Source organism: Penaeus vannamei, chromosome 20 (genome assembly GCF_042767895.1).
Source record: "Penaeus vannamei isolate JL-2024 chromosome 20, ASM4276789v1, whole genome shotgun sequence".
Lineage (NCBI taxonomy): Eukaryota > Metazoa > Arthropoda > Malacostraca > Decapoda > Penaeidae > Penaeus > Penaeus vannamei.
Genome location: NC_091568.1, coordinates 17,164,900 through 17,174,899, shown reverse-complemented (window position 1 = coordinate 17,174,899; position 10,000 = coordinate 17,164,900). Strand labels below are relative to the sequence as shown.

Below are 10,000 nucleotides of genomic sequence, written 5' to 3'. Positions count from 1 at the left end.
ATAATAATGATAGTAGTAGTAGTGCTAACGATAATAATACTGATAATTACAATTATCAGTATTATCATTAGTATTATTATTATCATTGTTATTAATATTGTCAATATTATTGTTATCAATCTCATTTTATTGCCATCATTATCATCATTTCAGTACTATTATCATTATCCTTATTATTATCATTATTACTGTTATCATTATTGTCATTATTATTGTTACTGTTGTTATTATTATTATTATTATTATTATTATTATTATTATTATTATTATTATTATTATTATTATCATTATCATTATCATTATCATTATCATTATCATTATCATTATCATTATTATTATTATTATTATTATTATTATTATTATTATTATTATCATTATTATTATTATTATCATTATTATTATTATCATTATCATTATTATCATTATTATTATTATCATTATTATCATTATTATTATTATTATGATCATCATCATCATCATTATCATTGTTGTTATTGTAGTTATTATCCTTTTTATCATTGATATTCTTATCATTATAATCATTGATTATTACCATTATTGTTATTATTATTATCATTATTACTATTATCATCATTTTTGTTATCATTATTATTATTGTTATTATTATTATTATCATTATTGTTATTATTATTATTATTATTATTATTATTATTATTATTATTATTATTATTATTATTATTATTATTATTATTATTATTATTATTATCATCATCATTTCCATTATAATTATTATTGTCTTTATTATCATCCTAATCATTATTATCGCTATCAGTAGCATTGTCATTATCATTATTGTTATTATCATTGTTATTATTATAATCATCGTTATTATCATTATCACATAAAACAACAACAAAAACAAGAAAAAGACTAAGAAAAAGAGAGGAAGAATGGTATAAATGATAATAATAACAATAATGATAATGATAGCAATAATATTAGTAATAATGACAATAACAATAACAAGATAGCAATGATGATAGTGTTAATTCTAACAATGATGATTATTATAATGATAATAAAGATAGTAATGGTAATGATAATGGTAATAAAAATAATTACGATAATTATAATAGTAATAATGATAATAACAATTACAAAGAAAATAACAACAACAAAAATAAAAATGATAATGACACTAAAAATGAAAATAGTAATAACCAAAAGATAATGATGATAATGATTATCATTATCATAATTATCACTATTATCATCATCATTACCGTAATTATTATCATCATTATTACTACTATTCTTTTAACAATAATGATAATGGAAACAATAATATTAATGATAATGATAACAATGATGATAATGATTAAAAAATAGATAACAATAACAATAGTAATACTAATAAGAATTATGATTATTATGATGGTAATAATAATGATAATAACAATGATAATGAAAATAATCGTAACAACAATGATCATCATCATCATAATTCTCACAATAAGGATAATGATAATGATAATAATAATAATATCAATGATAACGATGATAATGTTGATGATAATGGTAATAGTAATAATACTAATAATGATAATGATATTAATAACAATAATAATAAGTATAACATTAATAAGAATAATAATTATGAAATTGCTAATGATAACAATTATAGTAATAAAGATAATGAAAATAAATGATAATAATAACGATGAGAAATAAATAATAATAATCATAATAATAATAATAATGATGATAACAATATTAAAAACAACAACGACTGACACATTTTTCAACTTCTCAAAAGTGTTTTAAACTGAATGAATGTGGTATTTACAGAATAATTGAAAAACAAAAGCCAACTCATCGCAAAACAGGAAATAAAATACCAGTGATCTAAATACATAAAAGTTCAGCTTCGTCTCAGTGTAAGATCCTGCGCACACCCGTCGTCTCGCTATACCCAGGTTTGCCGAGGTGAGGGTTCCAGTGCCCTGTTCTGGATGACTGCCCTGTGGTAATGGCAAATGGCAGAGCAGCAAGTGAGAGACCTTTTGTTGTCGCGACAGATGTCTTTTCTTGACTATAGAATCGGTGGTATGCCTTCTTGCAGACATCTAAGGACTGGTGTATCCTTCGGGATTCACAGGAATCTTGCCTTGTCTGGTAATTCCTAGACCCGACGGCAGGGAAGGGCATGAAAGGTACCGCGGAAATTGCGGGGTGAAATAGGAATAATAGACACATAATGTCACTGTATTGTCCCATGCAGAGGGTTGTGCCCCTTGCGACCCTCCTCCTAGGGAATTTCCGCCCCCAACCCCAGCAGGAGCAAACAACCAGTCATCCACGCACCCATGGCAGGAGAGAGCAAACGGCCGCCATGCAGGAGCGCCCTCGCCGGGTGTGTCCGACGCTCCCTCCGGCCGTGAGTGCGTGGAGGATTCCTTGCTTTCCTGGGCGGGGCCAAGGGGGTTCAGCCCGCTGCATTAATCATTAAAGTGAATGATTCTGTGTATATTATACTGATTTTACCCCCCCCCCCCCCCCCAGTTTCCCCAGAAGCACTCAGAGAGCGCATACCTCCGCCCCTGCAGCAGGGTCACTGATGCAATGAAAATATTCACACTTGAAGAATTACAATAAAATCACGTCTTTCTCAAGTACACTACAGTCCGTGTTCCCTAGCTGGCAGTGCTAACGAATCCCTTAAAAGATTCCTAGATCCGGATCACCACCAGAAGTTAATGGCATCCAAGGAAGGTTAAGACACACCTCAGGTTAAAAAATCATAAAAATCTGTTCCATCACTTCTTGAGTTATCCTGTTCACCAAACCAACGCTACCAAAACTACTCTTTGGCAAAGGTAATAATAAAAAGTAATAGTAATAACAGCAATGATGATAATGATAACAACAACAATAATAATGGTGATAATTATGACAGTAGTTATGATAATGATAACAATGATAAATACAATAAGAACAACAAGGATGATAACAACAACAATGATAACACCAAGATTGATAATAATGACAAAATCATCAGCAACAACAACAAGAACAACAACAATAATAATGATAATAACAATAATAAAACAATACAAACAACGGTAACAACTACCAAAGTAATACTTTTACTAATACCAACAATGATAATGTTAATGATTATAATAACAGTAATAATAATAATGTTGATGATGATTATGATAAAAATAATTATAATGACAATGCTAATAGTAATAATAGTGATAATGTTGATGATGATGATGAAAATAATGATAAAGATAATGATGATAATAGCAAAAACAATAATAACAACAACAATGATAGTAATGATGATAACAATAATAATAGATCAAACCTGGCTAGCATCCCTGACGCCTCTACACCTGACGCGGAGACAGGATCATCTGCTAACAGGTCGACCACCCACCACCCCCACCCCGCGCCCCGCCCAACGAGCAGCTAAACTTAAACCTTGTATCTTCTTCTCTTTGATTATCCTTTCACATTTTTTTTTCTTTTTTTCTTTTTCCTTTTGCCAAATTATGAAGATACGTTGCGATTGTGATGATAAAGATGGCAGCATTCCTTCACCTTTTTTTTTCTTTTCTTTTCTTTTCTTTTTCTTCCGAATTATGAAGATACATTGCGATTGTGGTAATGAGGATGGCAGCACTAGCATCATAATTTTCGTTATCAATATTCTTATATTCATCACTGTTTTATTTTGATTATCCTCACCGGAAACATTATCATCATCATCATTTTCATTGTTATCATTTTTATTTGTAGTAGCATCATTATCAACTTTATTATCATCATTGCCTTTGTTATCATCATCAATAGTAGTATCATCATCAACATTATCATCATTATTGCAATTACTACCATAACAGAGATAGAAAGAAGATAAGAGAAAACACAGAAAGAATGAGAGAAAAGACTGCAAAAGTAAAAAGGAAAACAATAAAAAACAAAAAAGGACGATAAGTTAAAAATATATATATGTATAGGAGAGAAGAGATAGACAAGGAATCAAGAGCAGAACATAGAAAATAGAAGAGAAAGAAGCAAGAAAAGAGGAGAGAAAAAGAATTAAGGAAAGCGGAGAGAGAAAGCAACAAGAAAATAGAAGAGAAAGGGACAAGAAAAGAGGAGAGAGAGAAAGAAACAAAAAAGAGATAAAGAACAAAAGAAGATAAAAAGAATAAAGAAAGGCAATGAAGGAAATAAAGAAAAAGAGACAAATTGAAAAAGAGAGAGAGAGAGAGAATGTAGGGCGGCGAGTAAAAGCAAGGGAGAGAGAGGGAGAGAATGAAACAGATGAACTAAGAAGTAAAAAAGGAGGAAGAAGGAAAAGAAAAAAAAATATGTAGATGTTAAAGAAGAAAAAAATGAAGAGAAAAAAGAAAGAAAAGAAGAACAGAAATCGGAGACAAAAAAAATAGAGAAACAGAAAAGTAGAAAATAAATGAAAAAAGAAGAAATGAAAGAAAAAGAATACGAGATACGAGAAGGAAAAAAACAAAGAAAAAGAGAAAAAGGGAAGTAAACGAAGACGAAGAAAAGGAAGAAAATGAGATACGAGAAAGAAAAAAAATAATAAAAAGAGAAGTAAACGAAGACGAAGAAAAGGAAGAAAAAGAACAATCAGACGAAAATGAAAACGAAGAAGAAGAAGCAAAAACGAGTTGTTTCTCCAGCTTCCTGATGACATTTCCACCTCCCCCCTCTCCCCCCTCCCTCCCCCCCCCAATCTCCCCTTTTACGTAATTCGCGTATTGCACAACGCGAAACCCGGATTTAGAGAGCGCGCACAGCTGTTTGGCGAATGGCTGATGGCGTCGAGGCTGTGGTGGTGATGACTTTGGTGGTGGCGGTGTGGTGTCTGTGGAGGGTGTGGTGGTCGTGTCATGGTGGTGCGTGGTGATGGTGTCGAGGGTGTGGCGATGGTGATGACGAATGGTGATGCGTCGAGGGTGTGATGGTGTGGCGATGGTGATGACTTTAATGGTGATGCGTCGAGGGTGTGGTATGGTGATGACATTAATGGTGATGCGTCGAGGGTATGATGGTTATGACTTTGCTGGTGATGTGATGGTGATGGTACGTGATGGGTCTGATGGTGTGGCGATGATGATGACTTTAATGGTGATGCGCTTGGGTGTGGTGTGGTGATGGCTCTGATGGGGCTGTCACGGTGATAACTCTGATGGTGATTTGTGGTGTTTGAGAAGGAGGAAACAAATGACGACGATGACGATAATGACATTTAGGTGTATGTGCAATAACACGTTTAGTTATTCATAAGATACATGTATACGCATGTATGAAATGGATCAGTGTTTCCGCCTCTCCAAGCGGGCAATGCTGGAAATCATATCAAGAAATGAAATAACTTTTATACTGCCCCACTTTTTCTGTAAAACCTACTCAATAAACTCAATGAAGATCAAAATATGTATATATATGTATGTGTACATATATATATATATATATATATATATATATATATATTCTTTTTTTTATGTATCTATATAGGCATATATATATGTATATGTATATATATATATATATATATATATATATATATATATATATATATATATATATATATATATATATATATATTTATTTATTTATTTATATTTATATTTATATACATATCTATATAGGCATACATATAAGTATATATATATATATATATATATATATATATATATATATATATATATATATATATGTATGTATATATATATATATATATATATATATATATATATATACATATATGTGTATGTATGTATGTATGTAAGTTAATATATGCATATATAAATAAATATACATATATATATGTATATATATATATATATATATATATGTATATGTGTGTGTGCGTGTGTGTGTGTGTGTGTGTGTGTGTGTGTGTGTGTGTGTGTGTGTGTGTGTGTGTGTGTGTGTGTGTGTCAACACAATTTGATGATTTGAGAAATGCTATGCACGATTGCGCAACGTGGTAAGACACAATACGAGAGAAATTTTGCAAAAAATAAAAAATAAAAGAAAAAGTATACATAGAAAACCTATTACCGAGCCAAACCTGTTATTCAAGTCCAAGGCGCACTAACCTCATAACATTTCGAGCAATTTGCAGACTACCAATAACTTACCCTGTTCATCTTTTATTTCTGCCCCCCAAAAATTTTAGCATTCCCCTCAACACCTCTCCATGAAAAAAAAAACGAAGGATGATAATATCGCGCCAATAACCTTTATTTGATTGCTATTCAAGTAATCCAGTTTTCCTCACCTACCAACCACGAAGTCAAGTGTAAAAATTATATTAAATAAAAAGTAGCATTCGATATCGGGGCAAAGGGAGGCGTGAGAACATGATGAATTTTTATATAAGATGTACATTTTACACTTTCTTTGATGCGATGTACTCATCCAAGAATATGCTATATTCTCTTTTGAGAGCTTAAAATACTCTTCTGAGAACATGACATACATTTTTTTTTCAAGATAAAATTCGTGAGACTCGAAAATAACAGACGCGGAACGAACGACTGCCCTCCGTTTTCGATAAGGATCTGTTAAAGGGGCGACTTATGTATTTCCGGATCTGAGGTTTTTGGCCCGAGATTGACTCCGCTCAGCATGTGGAAGAAGCTTGTTTGGATGAGAGAAAGTGAGTGGGTTAGGCGGGAGGGAGGGATGGAGTGTGGAGAGAGAGAGGGAGAGGGAAAAGGGGAGAAAGAAGGAGTGAGAATAGGATGGAAGGAGGGACAGTTAGGGAATAGGAGAAGGGAAAGAAGAAGAAAAAGAATTTGAACCAAAGGTGAGAGAGAGAGAGAGAGAGAGGGAGAGAGAGAGAGAGAGAGAGAAGTGAGCGAGGGAGGAAGAACCAGAGAATGAGAAAAACAAACCAAAAATACGGCTCCTTTCAATATATCTCAATGAATAAACTAAAGACCTGAAAGGATAGTTGATGAGACAGCACGAATCTCACTCATCTCGAAGGCAAAAAGTGACACATATAGATCGACCTTTGCGTTGAAGTCTTTAACCTAACGACAAAAAATTCTGAATTTGGATATTTTCCCCTTTATCTCTTTCTGTCCTGTTTCCTATCATCTTATTTCATTCCTATTATCATATTTTTTTCACCCGTCGGTTTCCTATTGACATCTTTATTAAAAAAGTTATTTTTATCTTTGGTATTATTATTACGTTTTACAATCACTCTTTATTTCCTAATATGGCTTTAAGTATGATTGTAATAATGATAATAACAGTAGTATTAGTTGTAGTAGAGAGTTGTAGCAGTAGAAATAGTGATGATAATGATAACGATTATCATGATAATGCTAATAATGATAATGAGGATATAAAATAATGATAATATTAACAGTGATAATGATGACAATGAAAATGATAATAACAATCATAATGATAATGAAAATGTTAATGATGATAATGATAATGAAGATGATGATAATAATGATAACATCAACATCAACAACAACAATGGTAATAATGATTCTGATAATGATGATATTGATAATAGTGATAATAATAACAATGATAATGATAATGGTGATAATGATAATAATAATAATGATAATAATAATGACAGTAATGATGATGATTATTATAATGATAACAACAATCAGAAGAATACCATTAATGATAATAATAATAACAATGATAATAATTATGATAACAATAATAACAGTAATAATAAAAATACCTCTACTACTGCTACTAATGTTAATAACAATAATAATAATGATAATGATAAGTATGATAACAACAATAATAACAACAATAATAATAATAATGATAATAATAACAACAACAAAAATAATAATAGTAAAATGATAATAATAGTAATAATAATGATAATACTACTAATAATAATAATATTAATAATAATGATAATACTACTACTAATAATAATAATAGTAATAAGGATAATAATAATGATAATGAAAGCAATTGCAATATTAACAACAACATCAATAATAATAGTAATAATAATAATGATAATCATAATAATAATAAAAAATAATAATGACAATAAAAAATAATGACAATAATAACTATAATAATGATATTAACAATAATAATAATAATAATGATAGTGATGATGATAATGATAAAAGTAATAATAACAACAATAGCAATAGTAATAATAATAATAATAACAACAACAACAACAACAACAACAACAATAATAATTATTATTATTATTATTATTATAATGCAGTATAAGATCCTATATCCACTTCTCCACGAATCAAGATAATGAAATCAGTTTCTTATTCAAAATGCAAATCATTCATCATCCACTCATCATCCGCCATTAACAGGAGGAGGAGGATAAAGAGGATGTAAAGAAAAAAATGGCTGAATTGAAGATGATGGTGATGATGATGATGATGATGATGATGATGATGAGGAGGAGGAGGAGGAGGGAGATGTTGATGATTGATGATGGTGATGGCAATGATGATGGTAATGATGATGATGATGATGATGAGAAGGAGATGAAAAAGAAGAAAAAAATGTGATGATAATAATGGCAATGATGACGATGATGATGGTGATGACGATGACGACGATGATGATGATGACAATGATGATGATGATGATGGCGATGATGATGATGATGGCGATGATGATGATGAAGATGATGATGATGATAATAATGATGATGATGACGGTGATGATGACGGTACCGATGATAATGGCAATGATGAAAAAGAAGAATAAGAAGAAAACGCGAGCAAATTTCCCGCGTCAGCAGCTACTTCGGAATTTGAAAGAGAAAACACCACCACCAGCAACTGCCTTCGTCGTCCCCTCCGTCTGCGTCGACGCCCCGCCCATTTCAGGCTTGCAAAACAGCCCCCCACGACCTCTCTTGCGGCGGCACAAGTTTAACGACCGCCCGACCACCAGCGCTTGATGCCAGTCTTCGAAAATGTCGAAAGTGTCAAGTGAATCTGCCACTCACTCTCGGGCCTCTTCGGATTGAGGTTAAATGATGGTTTGGTTTCGGTTTTCGAGAACTTGTCGTGGTTGGTGTCGAGGGGGGGGGGGGCAAGAGGGGGGTTGTTCCTTCTTCCTGGGTGTCGGAAAAGGGTGACGAGTCTGTTGTAGATGGTATCTGTTCATGACAGGAAGAGCGACGTGTCATGAGCCTTGGGGATATAACATTTGGGAAACTTGTTTTTAAGTAATACTTTATCTGCCAGGTTGAATCTCCTAACTTGTTTCCGCGTTCTTATAAATCTCTAAATCATTTTAGAATAAGGAAGATCTGTCAAACACAACAAACGAAAGATTTTTTACCCATCATTTCTCCCATCTGTTGTTGACTTTCGATCCAGACTCTATCGCGTGAGAATCGGCCATGCAATCGCGCCTGCCTGACGGGTCTCTTCAAGGGCGCGGGCTGGCACTTGCTTGGCCCTTAAGGTCACTCGCTCGTGCCTGCTGCTTGGGTGAAGGTGCGTCATATAAAGCCTGGTCGGACCTGCTTGGAGTCACACTTACTCGAACAAGAGCCATCATGAAGGTTTGTGTTCGCTGCGTTCACGAAGAAGAGCAGGAAACGTGGTTAAAAAAAAAAAAACGTTGACTTCAAGCACTGGATTCGCCTGAATTGCCTGGAAGAGACTGCAGTTCTTGTGTTAAACTCTTCGCTGAGGGGGCTGGCCATACCATGCAGAGTTGTGAAATTATTTATTTTCTTCCTGAATGATTCTTGTTTCTTCTTTCACAGATTAGCGTCGCAGTCGTCCTTGCGTTGGCCGCCCCTCTATGCTTCGCGGCTCCTCAGGGCTACAGCTATGGTCTGCCGAATGCCGTCCCCGCCCCTGCCCCCACCACCCCAGCGCCCACGCCCTATAGCTTCGCCTATGACGTCAACGCCGTCGATGCCCAGAACCGCCCCTTGCAGTACGGCCACCAGGAGAACAGCCCGGGGACCGGAGTCACGACTGGGAGATACCAC

General features: G+C 33.2%; 1 protein-coding gene across 2 annotated transcripts in view; it reads left to right on the top strand.

The window, feature by feature from the left end:
• The window catches only part of LOC138865257 (uncharacterized), a 15,945-nt gene that overhangs the window by 3,728 nt on the left and 2,217 nt on the right, over positions 1 to 10,000 (top strand). The window contains exon 2 of one of the 2 annotated variants that reach the window (XM_070135122.1): positions 9,770 to 10,000. This exon is cut by the window's right edge and continues 2,217 nt beyond it. The gene's annotated coding sequence lies outside the window, so the exon portion shown is untranslated. Of the gene's footprint in view, positions 1 to 9,531 lie in introns of those variants that run through there. The other variant, XM_070135123.1, reaches the window with a different exon arrangement.